The sequence below is a fragment of the Balaenoptera ricei genome, chromosome X (genome assembly GCF_028023285.1).
Source record: "Balaenoptera ricei isolate mBalRic1 chromosome X, mBalRic1.hap2, whole genome shotgun sequence".
Taxonomy (NCBI): domain Eukaryota; kingdom Metazoa; phylum Chordata; class Mammalia; order Artiodactyla; family Balaenopteridae; genus Balaenoptera; species Balaenoptera ricei.
In genome coordinates, this window is record NC_082660.1 from 38,419,624 (window position 1) to 38,441,132 (window position 21,509).

The 21,509-nt window shown below is 40.8% G+C and overlaps 1 pseudogene; it reads right to left on the reverse strand.

The window, feature by feature from the left end:
• Nucleotides 1-2,577: 2,577 nt before the first annotated feature.
• LOC132357777 (signal recognition particle 14 kDa protein-like) lies at nt 2,578-2,906 on the reverse strand (annotated as a pseudogene).
• Between the last annotated feature and the right edge of the window lie 18,603 nt (nt 2,907-21,509).

Below are 21,509 nucleotides of genomic sequence, written 5' to 3' on the forward strand. Positions count from 1 at the left end.
TAAATAAATAAATTTATTAAAAAGAAAAGTATGACACACATTCAGAAGAGGGCACAAATCCTAAGTGTACAGCTCACTGAAATTTTACAAAGTGAACCCATCTGTGTATTTTGTATCCAGATCAAGAAACAGAATGGGGGACTTCCCTGGTGATCCAGTGGTTAAGACTGCACTTCCATTGCAGGGGGCATGAGTTTGATGCCTGGTCGGGGAACTAAGATCCCGCATGCTGCACAGCGTGGCAAAAAGAAAAAAAAAAAATGGGACCAGCACTCCCCAAAGTCCTCCTTCAGGCTACTACTCCCCAGAAGGGTAGCTATTGTCTTGAATTCTAACACTATAGATTAGTTTCCTTTGTTCTGTGCATTAAATAAATTGAGTCATACCATGAGTTTTCAATTTTTTCTCCTACGTTTAATTCCCTGGAGCTATCCTTAACTTGTTAAGTATTTGGAGTAATAGTGGCACAACTCTGTGCTGGTGTTTGGGACAGAAACCGGTGCTTGGCCCTTTTTTTCCAACCTGACTTAACTACTGAGGCCACAAGCAAAATACTTTTGCAAACTCACTGAGGCTAAGAGTGGGTAAGTGACTTATTGAAGTATAGTGTTTCAGGTGTACAGCAAAGTGATTCAGTTACACACATGCACACATATATATATTCTTTTTCAGATTCTTTTCCATTATAGTTTACTACAGGATATTGAATATAGTTCCCTGTGCTATACAGTAGGACCTTGTTGTTTATCTATTTTATATATAGTAGTGTGTGTCTGCTAATCCCAAACTCCTAATTTATCCACCCCACCGCCCTGACCTTCCCGTTTGGTATCCATAAGTTTGTTTTCCATGTCTGTGAGTCTGTTTCTTTTTAACTTTTTATTTTATATTGGAGTATAGCCACTTAACATTATGATAGTTTCAGGTGCACAGCAAAGCGACTCAGCCATACATATGCATGTATCCATTCTCCCCCAGACTCCCCTCCCATCCAGGCTGCCACATAACATTGAGCAGAGTTCCCTGTGTTATACAGTAGGTCCTTGTTGGTTATCCATTTTAAATATAGCAGTGTGTACATGTTGATCCCAAACTCCCTAACTATCCTTTCACCCCAGCCTTCCCCCCAGTAACCATAAGTTCGTTCTCTAAGTCTGTGAGTCTGTTTCTGTTTTGTAAGTAAGTTCATTTGTATCGTTTCTTTTTAGATTCCACACATAAGGGATATCACATGATATTTCTCTTTCTCTGTCTGACTTACTTCACTCAGTATGACAATCTCTGGGTCCATCCATGTTGCTGCAAATGGCATTATTTCATTCTTTTTAATGCCTGAGTAATATTCCTTTGTATATATGTATCACATCTTCATTATCCATTCATCTGTCTGTGGACATTTAGGTTGCTTCCATGTCTTGGCTATTGTAAACAGTGCTGCAATGAACATTATGGTGCATGTATCCTTTCGGACCATGTTTTTCTCTGGATATATGCCCAGGAGTGGGATTGCAGGGTCATATGGTAGCTCTATTTTTAGTTTTTTAAGGAACCTCCATACTGTTCTCCATAGTGGCTGTACCATTTTACATTTCCAACAGTGTAGGAGGGTTCCCTTCTCTCCACACCCTATCCAGCATTTATTGTTTGTGGATTTTTTGATGATAGCCATTTTGACTGATGTGAGGTGATACCTCATTGTAGTTTTGATTTTCATTTTTCTAATAATTAGTGATGTTGAACATCTTTTCATGTGCCTCTTGGCCATCTGTATATCTTCTTTGAAGAAATGTCTATTTAGGTCTTCTGCCCATTTTTTGATTGGGTTGTTTGTTTTGATGATATTAAGCCTCATGAGCTGTTTGTAAATTTTGGAGACTAATCCTTTGTTGGTCACATCATTTGCAAATATTTTCTCCCAATCTGTAGGTTGTCTTTTCGTTTTGTTTATGTTTTCCTTTTTTTTTTTCTTTTTTAACTTGGAATCTTTATTCTTGATGATTTTGTAATAGGCTTATCCTTAGTTCGGTTAAGCAAACTCTCATTTGGCTATGAGAACTCATTCAAATTTGCTAAAGGAACTATGATGATAAAATTATACAGCAAGTTGGGAAAAATACCCATGAAATAACACAACTTTTTATAAAATTGTCAGGTTTCAATTCCAGTAACCCATAAGACAGGGCCTAAAGCCTATTCATAATCACATCATTCCAGAATGAGGAGCTATTGCCAGAAACTTTTTATGGGGTGGGAAAAGGAATAAAAGCTGGTCAGTGCCGATAAATACAGGTTTAATGATACAGTGCTCTTCACAGATGGCTACAGAGACCGTAAACTATTATCCAGAAACATACAAACATACAACACAGGCCACTTAGCCAGATCTAAAATAAACTGGCTTCTTGTAACTACCCTGTAAACACTACAGCCCTTCTTCCATCCAAAAATGACCCTAATCTCACATGAAAACAGTTATTGTAGGGGAATCAGAAACCCAGCTTTGTGGCCAAAAGTAAAAACCAAAGGAAAAGTAGCAATTCAATGGTTAGCTGGTGAAAGCTGGAAATCTGGTGCCCTTCACTGCCCGGCTTTGCTCTTCTTACTCTGGCTCTTTTTGTCCCTCTTCTTCAGCCCGTCCATGTTAGCTCTCAATAGGTTTGAATAAGCCATCTGAAACTTACTTCTTTGGAGCTCACCACAGTGCTGATCTTCTTTTTCCCATCAGTAGCTCTTAACAGACACTTGTTATCTGAGGGCTCAAAGCCCTCCACAGAACCCTTCCTTGGAATGGGTTTAGTTCGACCATCATACTTCTTCAGGGTGATGAACACGCTGCCTGACAACCAGCACTTCTGGAGGAGCCTGGTCAGCTCTGCCAGGAACTGCTCACTCTCCAGCAGCACCATCCTGGTGCTGCTGGCTCCACTCCATCAGCATAAGCCCTTATAGTTTCCTTTGCTGTGCAAAAACTTTTGAGTTTAATTAGGTCCCATTTGTTTATTTTTGTTTTCATTTCCATTATTCTGGGAGGTGGATTGAAAAAGAGATTGCTGTGTTTTATGTCAGAGAGTGTTCTGCCTATGTTTTCCTCTAGGAGTTTTATAGTGTCTGGTCTCACATTTAGGTCTTTAATCCATTTTGAGCTTATTTTTATATATGGTGTTAAAGAATGATCTAATTTCATTTTTTACATGTAGCTGTCCAGTTTTCCCAGCACCATTTGTTGAAGAGCCTCTTTCCTCCATTGTGGAGTCTTGCCTCCTTTGTCATAGATTAATTGACCATAGGTGCATGGGTTTATTTCTGGGCTTTCTATCCTATTCCATTGATCTATATTTCTATTTTTGTGCCAGTACCATACTGTTTTGATGACTATAGCTTTGTAGTATAGTCTGAAGTCAGGGACCCTGATTCCTCTAGCTCCGTTTTTCTTTCTCAACATTGCTTTGGTTATTCAGGGTCTTTTGTGTCTCCATACAAATTTTAAGACTTTTTGTACCAGTTCTGTGAAAAATGCCATTGGTAGTTTGATAGGGCTTGCATTGAAGCTGTAGATTGCCTTGGGTAGTATAGTCATTTTGACAGTATTGATTCTTCCAATCCACGAACATGGTATATCTTTCCATTTGTTTGTGTCTTCTTTGATTTCTTTCATCAGTGTCTTATAGTTTTTTAAAGTACAGGTTTTGTCTCCTTAGATAGGTTTATTCCTAGGCATTTTATTCTTTTTGTTGCAATGGTAAATGGGATTGTTTCCTTAATTTCTCCTTCTGATCTTTCGTTGTTAGTGTATAGAAATGCAACAGATTTCTTTGTATTAATTTTGTAACCTGCAACTTTACCAAATTCATTGATGAGCTCTAGTAGTTTTCTGGTAGCGTCCGTAGGATTTTCTATGTATAGTATCATATCATCTGCAAACAGTGACAGTTTAACTTCTTCTTTTCCAATTTGGATTCCTTTTAGTTCTTTTTCTTCTCTGATTGCTGTAGCTAGGACTTCCAGAACTATGTTGAAAGTGGCGAGAGTGGGTGGACATCCTTGTCTTGTTCCTGATCTTAGAGGAAATGTTTTCAGTTTTCACCATTGAGTATGATGTTAGCTGTAGGTTTGTTGTATATGGCCTTTATTATGTTGAGGTATGTTTCCTCTATGCCCACTTTCTGGAGAGTTTTTATCATAAATGGGTGCTGACAAGAGCTTTTTCTGCATCTATTGAGATGATCATATGGTTTTTTTCCTTCAGTTTGTTGATGTGGTGTATCACACTGATTGACTTGCCAATATTGAAAAATCATTGCATCCCTGGGATAAATCCCACTTGATTATGGTGTATGATCCTTTTAATGTACTGTTGGATTTGGATTGCTAGTATTTTGTTGAGGATTTTTGCATCTATGTTCATCAGTGATATTGGCCTGTAGTTTTCTTTTTTTGTGGTATTTTTGTCTGGGTTTGGTATCAGGGTTATGGTAACCTCATAGAATGGGTTTGGGAGTTTTCCTTCCTCTGCAATTTTTTGGAACAGTTTCAGAAGGATAGGTGTTAGCTCTTCTCTAAATGTTTGATAGAATTTGCCTATGAAACCATCAGGTCCTGGGCTTTTGTTTGTTGGAAGATTTTTTTTTTAAAGAAGGATATTTATTTTACTTTTTTTTTTTTAAAGGAATTCCTTTCTTTTTATTTTTTATTTATTTATTTATTTTTGGCTGTGTTGGGTCTTCGTTTCTGTGCAAGGGCTTTCTCTAGTTGCGGCAAGCGGGGGCCACTCTTCATCGCGGTGCGCGGGCCTCTCACTATCGCGGCCTCTCTTGTTGCAGAGCACAGGCTCCAGATGCGCAGGCTCAGTAGTTGTGGCTCACGGGCCTAGTTGCTCCGCGGCATGTGGGATCTTCCCAGACCAGGGCTCGAACCCGTGTCCCCTGCATTGGCAGGCAGATTCTCAACCACTGCGCCACCAGGGAAGCCCTGTTGGAAGATTTTTAATCACAGTTTCAACTTCAGTGCTTGTGATTGGTCTGTTCATATATTCTATTTCTTCCTGGTTCAGTCTTTAGAGACTGTACCTTTCTAAGAATTTGTCCTTTTCTTCCAAGTTGTCCATTTTATTGGCATATAGTTGCTTGTAGTAGTCTCTTATGATCTTTTGTATTTCTGTGGTGTCAGTTGTAACTTCTCCTTTTTCATTTCTAATTTTATTGATTTGAGTCCTCTCCCTTTCTTGATGAGTATGGCTAAAGGTTTTTTTTTGGCTGCATTGGGTCTTCATTGCTGTGTGCGGGCTTTCTCTAGTTGTGGCGAGCGGGGGCTACTCTTCGTTGCAGTGCGCGGGCTTCTCATTGCGGTGGCTTCTCTTGTTGCGGAGCATGGGCTCTTAGGCGCATGGCTTCAGTAGTTGTGGCATGTAGGCTCAGTAGTTGTGGCTCGTGGGCTCTAGAGTGCAGTCTCAGTAGTTGTGGCACATGGGCTTAGTTGCTCCACGGCAACTGGGATCTTCCTGGACCAGAGCTCGAACCTGTGTCCCTTGCATTGGCAGGCGGATTCTTAATCACTGTGCCACCAGGGAAGTCCATGGCTTAAGGTTTATCAGTTTTGTTTATCTTTTCAAAGAACCAGCTTTTAGTTTCATTGATCTTTGTTATTGTTTTCTTTGTCTCTATTTAATTTATTTCTGCTCTGATCTTTATGATTTCTTTCCTTCTACTAACTTTGAGTTTTGTTTGTTCTTCTTTCTCTAGTTGCTTTAGGTGTAAGGTTAGGTTGTTTATTTGAGACTTTTCTTGTTTCCTGAGGTAAGATTTTATTGCTATAAACTTGCCTCTTAGAACTGCTTTTGCTGCATCCCATAGGTTTTGGATCATTGTGCTTTCGTTTTCATTTGTCTCTAGGTATTTTTTTGATTTCCTCTTTGATTTCTTCAGTGATCCATTGGTTGTTTAATAGCATATTGTTTATCCTACACGTGTTCATTTTTTTATAGTTTTTTCTTGTAGTTTATTTCTTTTAAAAAAAAATTGTATTTATTATTTATTTATTTTTGGCTGCATTGGGTCTTTGTTGCTGCGCACAGGCTTTCTCTAGTTGTGGCAAGTGGGGACTGCTTTTCATTGTGGTGTGCGGTCTTCTCACTGTGGTGGCTTCTCTTGTTGTGGAGCATGGGCTCTAGGCATGCGGGCTTTAGTAGTTGTGGCTCATGGGCTCTAGAGCACAGGCTCAGTAGTTGTGGCGCATGGGCTTAGTTGCTCCGCAGCATGTGAGGTCTTCCCAGACCAGGGGTTGAACCCGTGTCCCCTGCATTGGCAGGCAGATTCTTAACCAGTGCACCACCAGGGAAGTCCCTTTTGTAGTTTATTTCTAATCTCATAGTGTTGTGAACGGAAAAGATGCTTGATATGATTTCAATTTTCTTAAATTTACTGAGGCTCACCTTGTGGCCCAGGATGTGGTCAATCCTGGAGAATGTTCCCTGTGCACTTGAGAAGAATGTGTATTCTGCTACTTTTGGATGGAATGCTCTATAAATATCAATTAAGTTCATCTGGTCTATTGTGTCATTTCAGACATGTGTTACCTTATTGATTTTCTGTCTGGATGATCTGTCCATTGATGAAAGTGGGGTGTTAAAGTCCCCCACTATTATTATGTTACTGTCGATTTTTCCCTTTATGGCTGTTAGTATTTGCCTTATATATTGAGGTGCTCCTATGTTGGGTGCACCCATATATCTTCTTCTTGGATTGATCCCTTGATCATTATGTAGTGTCCTTCATTGTCTCTTATAACAGTCTTTATTTTAAAGTCTATTTTGTCTGATATTAGTATTGCTACTCCAGCTTTCTTTTGATTTCCATTTGTGTGGAATACCTTCTTCCATCCCCTCACTTTCAGTCCATATGTGTCCTTAGGTCTGAGTTGGATCTCTTGTAGACAGCATATATACAGTCTTGTTTTTGTATCTACTCAGCCATTCTGTGTCTTTTGGTTGGCACATTTAATCTATTTACATTTAAGGTGATTATCGATATTCCTATTGCCATTTTCTTAATTGTTTTGGGTTTGTTTTTGTAGGTCTTTTTTCTTCCCTTCCTCTTTTATTCTCTTCTCTTGTGGTTTGATGACCATCTTTAGTGTTGTGTTTGGGTTGCTTTTTCTTTTGTGTGTGTGTATCTATTGTAGGTTTTGGTTTTGCTGTTCCCATTTTTTTTTTTTAAGTTGCTAGTCTCTTTCACACCTAGAGGAGTCCCTTTAGCATTGGCTGCAAAGCTGGTCTGGTGGTGCTGAATTCTCTTAGCTTTTGCTTTTCTGTAAAGCTTTTGATTTCTCCATCAAATCTGAATGAGGGCCTTGCTGGGTAGAGTATTTTTGGTTGTAGGTTCTTCCCTTTCATCACTTTAAATATATCATGCCACTTCCTTCTGACTTGCAGAGTTTCTGCTGAGAAATCAGCTGATAACCTTATGGGAGTTCCCTTGTATGTTATTTGTCTTTTTTCCCTTGTTGCTTTTAATATTTTTTCTTTGTCTTTAATTTTTGTCAATCTGATTACTGTGTGTCTCGGCATGTTCCTCCTTTGGTTTATCCTGCCTGGGACTCTCTGTGCTTCCTGGACTTGGTTGACTGTTTCCTTTCCCATGTTAGGGAAGTTTTCAGCTATTATGTCTTCAAATATTTTCTCAGGTCCTTTCTCTCTCTCTTCTCCTTTTGGGACCCCTATAATGTGAATGTTGGTGTGTTTCATGTTGTCCTAGAAGTCTCTTAGTCTGTCTTCATTTTTTTTCTTTTTTTTTTCTTTGTTCTGTTCTGCGACAGTGGTTTCCACCATTCTGTCTTCCAGGTCACTTAATCCGTTCTTCTGCCTCAGTTATTCTACTATTGATTCCTTCTAGTGTATTTTTCATTTTAGTTATTGTATTGTTCATCTCTGTTTGTTTGTTCTTTAGTTCTTCTAGGTCTTTGTTAAACATTTCTTGCATCTTCTCAATCTTTGCCTCCATTCTTTTCCCGAGATCCTGGATCATCTTCACTATCATTATTCTGAGTTCTTTTTCTGGAAGGTTATCTATCTCTACTTCATTTGGTTGTTTTTCTGGGGTTTTGTTCCTTCATCTGGGACATAATCCTTTGCCTTTTCATTTTGTCTAAGTTTCTGTGAATGTGGTTTTTGTTCCACAGGCTGCAGGATTGTAGTTCTTCTTGCTTCTGCTGTCTGCCCTCTGGTAGATGAGGCTATCTAAGAGGCTTGTGCAAGTTTCCTGATGGGAGGGACTGGTGGTGGGTAGAGCTTAGTCTTGCTCTGGTGGGCAGGGTCAGTGCTCAGTAAACTTTAATCTGCTTATCTGCTGATGGGTGGGGCTGTGTTCCCTCCCTGTTAGTTTTTTGGCCTGAGGCGACCCAGCACTGGAGCCTACAGGCTGTATGGTGGGGCTGCTGGTGGCCTCCAGGAGAGCTCATGCTGATGAGTACTTCACAGAACTGCTGCTGCCAGTGCCCTTGTCCCTGTGGTGCGCCACAGCCACCCCCTACCCTGCCTCTGCAGGAGACCCTTCAACACTAGGAGTTAGGTTTGGTTCAGTCTCCTATGGGGTCACTGCTCCTTTCCCCTGGGTCCTGGTGCACACAAGACTTTTTGTGTGCCCTCCACGAATGGAGTCTCTGTTTCCCCCAGTCCTGTGGAAGTCCTGCAATCAGATCCCTCTGGCGTTCAAAGTCAGATTCTCTGGGGATTCCTACTCCCGTTGCTGGACCCCAGGCTGGGAAGCCTGACGGGGGGCTCAGTACCTTCACTCAAATGGGAGAACTTCTATGGTATAATTGTTTTCCAGTTTGTGGGTCACCCACTGGCTGGTTATGGGATTTGATTTTTATCATGATTGCACCCTTCCTACCATCTCATTGTGACTTCCCCTTTGTCTTTGGATCTGGGTTATCTTTTTTGGTGGGTTCCAGTGTCTTCCTGTCGATGGTTGTTCAGCAATTAGTTGTGATTTCGATGCTCTTGCAAGAAGAGGTGAGTGCACGTCCTTCTACGCCATCATCTTGAACCAGTCTGTTTCTGTTTTGTAAATAAGTTCACATGTATCATTTGTTTTTAGATTCCACATATAAGTGATATCATATGATATTTGTCTTTCGCTGTCTGACTTCACTTAGTGTTATAATCTGTAGGTCCATCCACGTTGCTGCAAATGGCATTATTTCATTCTTTTTTATGGGTGGCTAATATTCCATTGTATATATGTGCCACATCTTCTTTATCCATTCATCTGTTGATGGACATTTAGGTTGCTTCCATGTCTTGGCTATTGTAAATAGTGCTCCTTTGAATGTTGGGGTGGATGTATCTTTTTTTTTTTAAACATTTTTTAAAAATTTTTATTTATTTATTTATGGCTGTGTTGGGTCTTCGTTTCTGTGCGAGGGCTTTATCCAGTTGTGGCAAGCGGGGGCCACTCTTCATCGCGGTGCGCGGGCCTCTCACTGTCGCGGCCTCTCTTGTTGAGGAGCACAGGCTCCAGACGCGCAGGCTCAGTAACTGTGGCTCATGGGCCCAGTTGCTCTGTGGCATGTGGGATCCTCCCAGACCAGGGCTCGAACCCGCGTTCCCTGCATTGGCAGGCAGACTCTCAACCACTGTGCCACCAGGGAAGCCCGGATGTATCTTTTTGAATTAGAGTTTTCTCTGGATATATGTCCATGAGTGGGATTACTGGAGCATATGGTAACTCTATTTTTATGTTTTAAGGAACCTCCCTACTGTTCTCCATAGTGGCTGTACCAATTTACCTTCCCACCAACAGTGTAGGAGGGTTCACTTTTCTCCACACCCTCTCTAGCATTTATTATTTGTGGACATTTTGATGAAGGCCATTCTGACTGGTGTGATGTGATACCTCATTGTAGTTTTGATTGGCATTCCTCTAATAATTAGTGATGTTGAGCATCTTTTCATGTGCTTATTGGCCATCTGATGTCTTTGGATTAACATCTGTTTAGGTCTTCTGCCCATTTTTTGATTCGGTTTGTTTTTTTGATATTGAGCTGTATGAGCGGTTTGTATATTTGGAAATTAATCCGTTGTTGGCCACAGCATTTGCTGGGAGAAAAATATTTTCTCCCATTGTGTAGGCTGTCTTTTCGTTTTGTTTATGGTTGGGACTTGGTGAGTTTAAGATGCCTATTCGACATCCAAGTGGAGGGATGAAGTAGGCAGGTGGATGGATTAACTGATGTAACTGAGGGAGCTGGTGCACTTTAGAGTAACATCATCTCCTGACTTAAGAGGGGAACTGGGCCATAACTCGTCCGCTAGGCTGTCTTTTTTTGTTTGTTTTTTTAAATTTAACTATAGTGATTTACAATGTTGTGTTAGTTTCAGGTGTACAGCACAGTGATTCAGTTATATATATGTTCTTTTTCAGATTCTTTTCCCTTATAGGTTATTACAAAATACTACAAAATAGAGTTCCCTGTGCTCTACAGTAAATCCTTGTTGGTTATCTATTGTATATATAGGAGTGTGTATATGTTAATTTCAAATTCCTAATTTATCCCACCCCCACCCCCTTTCCCCTTTCCCCTTTCCCCTTTCCCCTTTCCCCTTTCCCCTTTCGTAACCGTAAGTTTGTTTTCTATATCTGTGGGTCTATTTCTGTTTTGTAAATAAGCTTATTTGTATTTTTTTTTAATTTAGATTCTACATATAAGTGATATCATATGATATTTGTCTTTCTCTGTCTTACTTCACTTAGTATGATAATGCCTAGGTCTATCCATGTTGTTGCAAATGGCAATATTTCATTCTTTTTTATGGCTGAGTAATATTCCGTTGTGTATATATACCCCATCTTCTTCATCCATTCACCCATCAATGGACATTTAGGTTGCCTGCACATCTTGGCTATTGTAAATAGTGCTGCTAGTTCTAAACGTTGGGGTGCATGTACCTTTTCTTTTCTTTTTTTAAAATTAATTAATTTATTTTTTAAATTTTTATTTATTTTTGGCTGCGTTGGATCTTTGTTGCTGAGTGCGGGCTTTCTCTAGTTGCGGTGAGCGGGGGCTACTCTTTGTTGCGGTGCGTGGGCTTCTCGTTGCGGTGGCTTCTCTTGTTGCGGAGCATGGGCTCTAGGCGTGTGGGCTTCAGTAGTTGTGGCTCGTGGGCTCTAGAGCACAGACTCAGTAGTTGTGGCGCACGGGCTTAGTTGCTACGCAGCATGTGGGATCTTCCTGGACCAGGGCTCGAACCTGTGTCCCCTACATTGGCAGGCGGATTCTTAACCCCTGTGCCACCAGGGAAGCCCGCATGTACCTTTTCAAATTAAAGTTTTTGTCTTTTCTGGATATATGCCCAGGAGTGGGATTGCTGGGTCATATGGTAGTTCTTTTTTTAGTTTTTTTAAGGAAACGCCATACTGTTCTCCATAGTGGCTGTACCAATTTACATTCCCACCAAAAGTGTAGGAGGGTTCCCTTTTCTCCACACCCTCTCCAGCATTTATTATTTGTAGACTTTTTGATGATGGCCATTTTGACTGGTATGAGGTGATATCTCATTATAGTTTTGATTTGCATTTCTCTAATAATTAGCGATGTTGAGCATCTTTTCATGTGCCTGTTGGCCATCTGTATAGCAAGTATCTTTCAACACTACAGTTTTGCTTGTTTTCAACGTTTATGTAAATGGAATCATACTCTATGTATTCCTTTGTGTGTAGCTTCTTTTTATTTGACATTATATTTGTGAGTTTTATCCATGTTGTTTTGTGTGGCTATTGTTTGCCCATCTTCCTTGCTATGTAGTATCTCATTGCATGACTATACTACAATTTATATACTTATTTATTTATTCTACTGCTGCTGGATATCTGGATTATTTCCACTTTGGGGTTCTTAAGAATAATGCTACTATTAATATTCTTGTACATATTAATATTCTGTACAAGTATGTGCACTTCCATTGTATATATACTAAGGAGTGGAATAACTGGGTCATGGGTTATTCATATCTTCAACTTTAGTTGATAACACCAAACTGTTTGCTGATTTACATTCCCTTCCATGGTGTATGAAGTCCCCATTCCTTGACATCATTACCAGTACTTGCTACTGTTTGACACCACCAGTGTGTTGAGTGTATAGTGATATCTTGATGTGTTGAGTGGATAGTGATATCTTGATGTTTTACTGTACACTCCCCTGATAACTACTGATGTTGAGAATATATTTATTGGTTAGTTGGATATCCACTCTTGTGAGGTACATGTTGAAGTCTCATACATTTTTCCACTGGGTTGTCTGTCTTATTGATTTGTAGGAAATCACCCGTTGCCATGTATATTTTGTAATATTTTTCTCCCATTCTATGGCTTAACTTTTCAGCTTCTTAATCCTGTCTTTTGATAAATAGTCTTAATTCATTCTTAAGATCCTAAATTTAATAGTCTAATTAATCAGTCTCTTTCTTTATGGTTTATGCTTTTTGTGTCCTGTTTAAATCATCTTTTCCTATCCTACATTATAAGGATATTCTAGAATACTACTTTGTAGAAGCTTTATTGTTTTGCCTTTCACATTTAGATCTGTATTCTGTCCAGAGTTGATTTGTATGTCTGATGTAAAGTAGGGATCAAGAATTATTTTTTTTCACATGTTTATCCAATCGTCCTCACATTATTTATTGAAAAGACTGTCCTTCCCTCACTGCCCACCGCTCTGCCAATGTCCAAATATGCTGGGACTCTTTCTGAGCTATTCAATTCCATTGGTTTATATATCTGTCCTTGTGCTAATATCACACTTGTTTACTTACTATAGCTTTATGGTAAATCTTAAAAGTCTTCAGAGTCACAGACATAGAAAACAAACTTATGGCTACCAAAGGGAAGAGGGAGGCAGGGAGGGACAAATTATGAGTATGGGATTAACAGATACAAATTACTACACATAAAATAAAGAAGCAACAAGTGTTTACTGTATAGCATAGGGAATTATACCCAATATCTTGTAATAACCTATAATGGAACATAATTTGCCAAAAAAACCAAAAAAAAACCTGAATTACTATACTGTACACCTGAAACTAACTCAATATTATAAATCAACTATATTTCAATGAAAAAAGAGTCTTTAGAGGAAGTTCTCATACCTTGTTCTTCTCCTTCAATATTGCTTTGACTATTCTAGATCCTTGGAATTTTCATGCAAATTTTATGATCAGTTTGTCAAGTTCCACAAATAAAACAACCAAAAAAACCCCAAAAACACAGCCCTCGAAATTTTAAATTTGATTGCGTTGAACTTGTAGACCATTTTGAGGAAAATTAACATCTTTATGATGTTGCATATTCCCAGCCATGACTATTGTGTATTTCTCCCTTTATTTAGGTCCTCTTTCAAGTTTTCCAATAACATTTTATAAACTATAACCTACATAAGGAGTCTTGCACGTCTTTTGTTAGACTTATTCCTAGGTGTTTGATGTTGTTCAAATCTTTTTTTTTTTTTTTTTGGCCGCGCCATGCAGCATGTGGGATCATAGTTCCCTGACCAAGGATGGAACCCATGCCCCCTGCATTGGAAGCATGGAGTCTTAACCACTGGACTGCCAGGGAAGTCCCTATTGTTCAAATCTTCTATATCCCTACTAATTTTTTGTCTGCTTGCATATCATTACCGAGAGAGGTATGTTAAAATAGCCCACTATTACACTGATTTGTCTATTACTCCTTGAAGTTCTGTCACTTTTTCCCTTTACTTTGAGGCTGGGTTATTAGGTGATTACCAGTATAGAACTGTTATATTTTCCTAGTGGATTGAACTTTTTTATCATGATGAAATGATCTCTAGTAATGCTTTTTGCCTTAAAAGTCTATTTTCTTTAAAATTAATATAGCTACACCGGCTTCTTTTGGCTAGTGTTTTAACAATATATCTTTTCTGTCCTTTTTATTGTAAACCTTTACCTAATGCTTAAGATGTGTCTCGTAAGTCTAGAGACTAAAATTTTTAAAAGTACAGTCTGACCATCTTTTTCTTTTAATTAGAGCATTTAGTGTATTTCCATTTAATGAAGACTTTAAAATATATTCGGGTTTACATTTACTTCCTTACTAAGGGCCTTCAATTTGTCCCTTCTATACTATTATTATTGTTTCTCTTCTTTCTTGCCTTCTTTTGGATTGATCATTTTTTATTTTTGTACATTTTATCACCTTGGAAGTTACACACTCATTCGTTCATTCATTCATTTATTTATTTATTTATTTATGGCTGCTTCAGGTCTTAGTTGCAGCACGCAGGATCTTCGTTGAGGCATGCGGGATCTTTTGGTGCAGCATGCGGTCTTCTCTAGTTGTGGTGCGTGGGTTTTCTCTTCTCTAGTTGTGGCACAGAGGCTCTAGGGCACATGGGCTCTGTAGTTGTGGTGCGCAGGCTCCAGAGCGCGTGGGCTTTGTAGTTATTTGTAGTTTGCAGCACATGGGCTCTCTTGTTGAGGCATGTGGGCTCAGTAGTTGTGGCGTACAGGCTTAGTTGCCCCACGGCATGTGGGATCTTAGATCCCCGACCAGGGATCAAACCTGCATCCCCTGAATTGGAAGGCAGATTCTTTACCACTGGACCACCAGGGAGGTCCCTCTTTTATTTTTGTTTTAGTGGTTACTGTAAACTTGCATCCCTGACTCACAAAAATTTAACATTAATTAATGCTCATACCCTCTCCCTTGACAATGTAAAGCCCTTAAGACATATTGAATTTTTTTCCTCCTTCCCAACTTATATGTCAGAGTTAGCATGTATTTTAATTCTGTGTATATTTAAAATCCAACCAAACATTAGTGTTATTTATTTATACAGATGTATCCATCTATTTGCCTATTTTCTCCTCATGTTGTTCGTCAGACATTGTATCTGCTAAATATTTGTGGAAAATAATTGAGGCCTAGGATGATGATCTCTTCCTCCAGAGAGGAATGACATTTTCTTCTGTGAGGCACCTGGCACAAGCAATCTGGGATTACTTCCACTGAATGTCAGGGCTTGAGAAGGTTTGAAGCTGAGCAGTCACTGTGAGGGTCTGTCTACTGATGGGTCACCATTACTCCTAGGAGGCAGACTTTCAGGGTACCCACTGAAAGTGAGGGAAGTTCACTAGTCCCTCCTCAATCCCCCCCTCCCCCAATATGCCCTGGCTCTCATCCCTTCCCCCCACCCCTGGGAAGCTGTCCCCAAGTGCTACTGGGTCTCTTAGCCGCCTCCTCTGGAGTGGGCAAATATCCCCAGAGGAAAGTGGCCCTAAATGCTCACTCCCTCCCTTGGGCATCAGTTTCCTCCTAATCCTGACCCTGTAATTCTTCACTATCTTGTTAGCTTACTAACGTCTCTAAGCAGATGTTTTAAATATTTCAATCAACTGTTTCAGTTGTCTTAAGTATGAGGGTTGGTCCAAATCACATAGTCTGCTGTTAGTGGAATGTGACATCCGTTATTAAGACTTTAATTTCTAATTTTCCTGATTATTTGTGAGTTTCAAGAAAGGCCATTTAGATTTTATCTTCTGTGAGTTGCCTGTTTATATATTTGCTCATTTTTTTCTTTTTTTTTTAAATTAATTTATTTTTATTTTATTTTTGGTTGTGTTGGGTCTTCACTGCTGCATGCGGGCTTTCTCTAGTTGCGGTGAGTGGGAGCTACTCTTCGTTGCGGTGCGCGGGCTTCTCATTGTGGTGGCGTCTCTTGTTGTGGAGCACGGGCTCTAGGCTCATGGGCTTCAGTAGTTGCAGCATGTGGTCTCAGTAGTTGTGGCACGCAGGCTCTAGAGCACAGGCTCAGTAGTTGTGGTGCACGGGCTTAGTTGCTCCGCAGCATGTGGGATCTTCCTGGACCAGGGCTCGAACCCGTGTCCCCTGCATTGGCAGGCAGATTCTTAACCACTGCACCACCAGGGAAGTCCATTTTTTTCTCTTTTAAAAGTGATTTTTTTGGGCTTCCCTGGTGGCACAGTGCTTAAGAATCCGCCTGCCAATGCAGGGGACACGGGTTCAATCCCTGGTCTGGGAAGATCCCACATGCCATGGAGCAACTAAGCCCATGCGCCACCACTACTGAGCCTGTGCTCTAGAGCCCACGAGCCACAACTACTGAGCCTGCGTGCCACAACTACTGAAGCCCGTGTGCCTAGAGCCCGTGCTCCACAACAAGAGAAGCCACCACAATGAGAAGCCCGCTCACCACAATGAAGAGTAGCCCCTGCTCACTGCAACTAGAGAAAGCCCGTGTGCAGCAATGAAGACTCCATGCAGCCAAAAATAAAATTAAATTTTTTTTTAAAAAGTGATTTTTTGAAGTTCTTTACAAATTACTGATAATTCTTTGTCATTTAGATGTGCCACTAGCATCATGTCCAGGTTTGTGGCTTATCTTTTTGGTTTGTTTATGGTGTCTTCTGTAAACAGAACTTTTTAGTTTTTAATTTAATTCAACTTTATCGATCCTTTTCTTTCATGGTTTATACATTTTATTGTCTGTTAAATGTTCCTGTCCTTAGTTCATATATTGGGATGTTAGTATTTTTACCCAGTTTATATATAATAAGTTCATTGTATAATAAATATAGCAACACTTTGTATATCATATTTGCTGCAAAATGTCTTTCCAAGTTTGTGGTCTATAACATTTTCATGTAAAAGTTTATATTTTTAAGGGATCAGATCTTTCAGTCGCTTTGTGACTTCTTCTGTATAAACTTAAAAAGTTACTGTCTTCCAGAGTTTTACTGACTAGTTAATTCTGTATTCTTTTCATTTTCTATCATTTCATCAAAGAGTTCTTTGTCTAAAACTACTTTTGGTGTATGGTGTCTTAATTGTCTTAGCTTTGGAACAGATTAAAATCTGGAAGAGCTACTCATCCCTCCTTGACTCTTTTCCCTAGTATTTCCTTTAATTAAAATTAAAATTAGAAAAAAAACCCCACTGTTTATTCTTCTAGATGAATAGTCATTTTGTAAAGGTCCAACATTTTTGTTTGGATTTTGATTTGGTGCTGTATTAAACTTCCACATTAATTTGGAAAAAATTGATGCCATTAAAATACTTAGTTTTTTCACCCAGAAACATTTCTCTCTGTTTATCCAAGTCTTTTCCATTCTCAGTGCATCTTTGAGGTCCTTTCATATAAATCCCATGGATTTTGTTGGTTTTTAAAAACTTTTTGCAATGGAGAATGGCATCTACTTTTACCATTAAAATTTTCTAACTTTATTGCTAATATATAAGAATAGCATTGAGTGATTTTGTACCTGCTCCTTATTAACTTGAATGGATCGCCAGTTGTTCTTATTGGTACTTCAAGATATAGGACGATATTATTAGCAAATATGCACAATTTTGTCTCATCTTTTCCAACGTTGATACTTCTTTGCTCTGTTTCTGGGTGGTGCTTTAAAAGCAATATTAAATAATCATGGCAGGAGGAGAATATTTTAGTATGTGTGGTTAGTATGTGTTTCGTATGCCCCCCCCCACTGCATTAAAAATACAGATATATAGAGGTATATTTCCCTGGAAAAATACTAGCCTGGCAGAGATACACAGAAGTGTTTATAGCAGTTATCTCCAAGTGGCAGAATCTGCTTGCATGTCTCCTTTTTGTTGTATCCATATTTTCTAATCATTCTATGAAGATCATGTGTTATTTAGATAATTTAAAAGATAATGGCAATTGTAATGCCTTTGTTGTGTCACCTTTAGGTGGATTATGTTGGCTGTGGGTTGAAATTGCTATGTATCTGCTGAGGATATTTTCTATCTTATTTGTAAGAGTTTTTGTTTGTTTTTAAACTAGAAGTGGGGGCTGAATTTTGTGAAATGTTTTTTTGGTAGCTGTGAAGACGATCATATGATTTTTCTCTTTTCTTTTTTGTAACTGAGGTATATTTTACATACAGTAGAATGCACAGATCTTAGGTTCGATGTGTCTGGCACATACCCATGTAACCACCACCCCAAGTAAGAAATAGAACATTTCCACCACCCTAGAAAGTTCTAGGGGAAATCCTATGGTAAGCTGTTGATTTGTGTGGGACCAGACCACAAATGCGCTGTGAGTGGGCTCGATTTCCCCATCTCCAGCCTCAGTTTAACATCTCGAGGGCCTGGAGCTTTGTCTCCCCCTCTCCTGAGACGTGAAGAGGGAACAGCAGATGCTTGAAGCGTTTAATGATCTAGCCTAAGAATGAGTCTCTGGCCAAACCGTTTCTGGGCACCACTCACTGAAATGTGAGGATGGGGGAGGAGCGTGGAGAGCAGGCCAGCGGGTGCAGGATGTTCGACACCGCCTTGACCATGGGGTTTCACAGCAGGCCCTGTGGCCTGGGTGTTCAGTCCTGGAGAAAGTCAGACGCTACCTTGGGTTACTAGCTGCACTATTGCATTGTCCTTTAAGGGGGCTTGGTACTCTCAGGGTACTCAAGGTCACTACTCTCGGTGACCTTGAACTCATGGTCACTGTCTACTACCCTGTACCAATATCGCTGCGTTCTTGTTGCAGATTCCCAGGCTCTGCTGCAGCAGGTCACGGAATGATACCCAGTGTTATTATTCAGCTTATCATATTACTGTAAACTGGGCAAAATATAGAAATACGTGTTTCTAGTCATTTCCAATGACACGTTGGATGTGTCTTCAATGCCCTCAAGTGCAGAAAATAAGCTTAATGGTAGCATTATGCTTTCGGTTGTCTGTACATCTAGGGTAAGAAGTCTGCAGAAAGATGACTTGGGATTCCCTGAATCAGAAGGCCAGAGGCTCAATTTCTTGTGTCTGAATGTGACCTAGACTCTTCTATGTATTTTTGATAGGGTGAGGTTTACTTGACTAAAGTAAATAATCGCTCCTGTTTATGTTTCCTTAATATGCGTCTTCTTAAAGTGAGCAGTTAGAGAAAAAAAAAATGGGGTGAGCCGTGCGAGCACATTCAGGCCGGGGTATTTCTGGGGGTGTCGGCACTGGACACATGCAACTGTGGGTTTCTGAAGCCACCATGGTTCTGTACTTGGGCAGAGCCCGGGCCCAGGGCCGGGAAGGAAGTGTGTAAACTAGGTCACTGAGGCACGTGAGGGGCGACGTCTCAGACCAAAGACCAGAGGCCAAAGCCAACCACCCAACACTAAGGGCAGCAGACTTCCTCCTGAGGCTTTCTATGCAAATGTCAAGCAAGGGACAGCCTTTCCATGCTGGGTGCCTACACCACTCAAACCAATTTGGACGTCTCTTCCCAGGAGCTGTCAAACTTGGATTTTTTTTTTTAAACTGAAGCTATTTAAAATCTGCATCCAAATGCGAGTAGTTGAGCTTGAACTGCTTTCAGAATGCAATCTGGACAGCCAGGCTGACAACCCAGGCTGCCAGGGGTGGACACTGGAGCCGGGAAGTGATCCTCCGGTGGTTTGTCCCCAAGCTGTTTGGCCTGCAATCTGAGGAGACAACTACCTTTTCGTGTTTTATACATTTTATTCATACATTTCTCCAACTTTGAAATGACAAAAGCCCAAATCTATGGTTTCCCATTACACAGCATCCTACAGGTATGTATATTCTACAAAGAATACTATGGAGTTTCTCTTCCTCCCCTGGCACACGAGAGATAACTGATTAGGGTTCTGTCGACTTGTCCTGTACTGGCAGTGCACCAGCGTTCTGGTTGTTCTGGCGACAGGGCAAAGGGATCAGGGTGGGAGGGCGTGTGCTAAGGCATGTAAATATACACACAGAGAGAAAGAAAAGCGGGGCATTTACAAAGAATCCGAAACTTTCCGATCCCCTCACCTCCTGGGTGTCAGAGGACACCTCCTGCACAAACGCTCTTGCACGCTAAGGCTTCGCTGTACCCTTCAAATACTTACAATTGGATACGGTGAAATATACAACAACCGTTAACATCGCTCTCTTTTTATCACTGAGACAATACTTCAAAACCTTTTATAAAAAGGCAATTATACATACAGAAAAAAAAAACAAACAAAAACACGTTGGCAAAACTTTATGCAAAACAACCCCAGAACTGAGCTTGAACGGCGACGCATCTGCCTGGCAATTAAACATGATGCTGTGGCCTCCGCACGTGAGGATCGTGTGGCCTTCGCATCAGCCCCCGGGCCTGCTGCCCCCATAGCCTCCCACCGCCTGCACAGGCGCCATCCAGGGACACAGCAGAGACCGGAAATCAATTCCTCCAATTCTTGGTCTCTTGAAAATGAAAATAATAGCTGGGGCCACGCACTGTGGAGGAACACCTATCTCTACCCCCAAGCAGAACTCCTTTGAAGAGACTGCATGGCCTCTGGGTCCCAAGATGGTCACCCCCAGGGCTCTGTTGGCAAGACCACTGGCACGTTCCTTTGGTCACATGCGGGAGAGAAGGGAAGGAACACAGAAATGGCAGCGAAGCTCCAAGTTTCTGTGCATACATAAGATAGCAAGTTGTGCTTGGGGCCAGAAATGAGGTCTCCTGTGCCAGACACCTCTTCCCAGTTTCTTTTGCTCGGTCCATTTGCACAGGGTCAAGAGAGTTGATGGTTAGTGAGGGGTGGTGGGAGCTCTGGATTTTCTATCCTCCCCCATGAAGAGATAAGACTTGGCAATGCCTGGCCTAGAGATGGTGCGGCCCTCCTCCTCCTTCTGTGGGCCAGGTCTGCCCACCTTCTGCAGCCCAAGAGTAGCAGAGAAAAGACCAGATAAAGGGATGTGGACTGGTGAACATACTCTTTTTCTCCCTTTCTCCCACTTCCTGGATGCATGTCACACCTAAACTTCACTCACTAAGCTGGAAGACCTGAGACTCCCAATAGCTCCAAGTTTAAGGCAAACTGATAACTGGGTGTGGGCAAAGCCAATCAAGCCTTGAGCCTTACAGGCAATGTCCTGTAACTGAAGACACCAAATGGAGAGGAAGACCTTACTTCTAAAGGGGTAAAAACTGGAAAATTTCTACCAAATGAAACGATTCATGAGTAAAGCTTGTAGCCCCTCTGCAAGCTGCAGTGAGAAGCAAAAGAGCTTTCTAAGAGGAGAATTAATCAGAGGCGCAGAACAAGAGAAAGAATGCTCGGGGACCTTGGTACCATAACCCCTTGTAAAGAGGATGGAATTAGGAGGCTGTGTCCAGTTCTGGAAAAACAAGCCCTTCCCCCCCAACACACACACACACGCACGCACGCACGCACGCACGCACGCATGCACACACCAGTTTGATGATAGGAAATAAGCAGGAGGGATGAGGATGAGAAGGGGCTTGTTTGGAATGCTGATTGCAAGTTGCCTTCTCCTCTTTCCAAGGAGACAGCGTGGGAGGTGTTAAAATTAAGAATTTATTAATCAAGAAATGTTCTTGCTAGCTTTAGTGGCATGTTCTCTTTGCCCCAAGAGATTGACCTGAAATGAAGAAAAGCGTATCAGTGGGAGACAAGAGCGTTTGTTTTGGGCTGCCTGTCCTTAAGGGGCAGTGTCCACGCC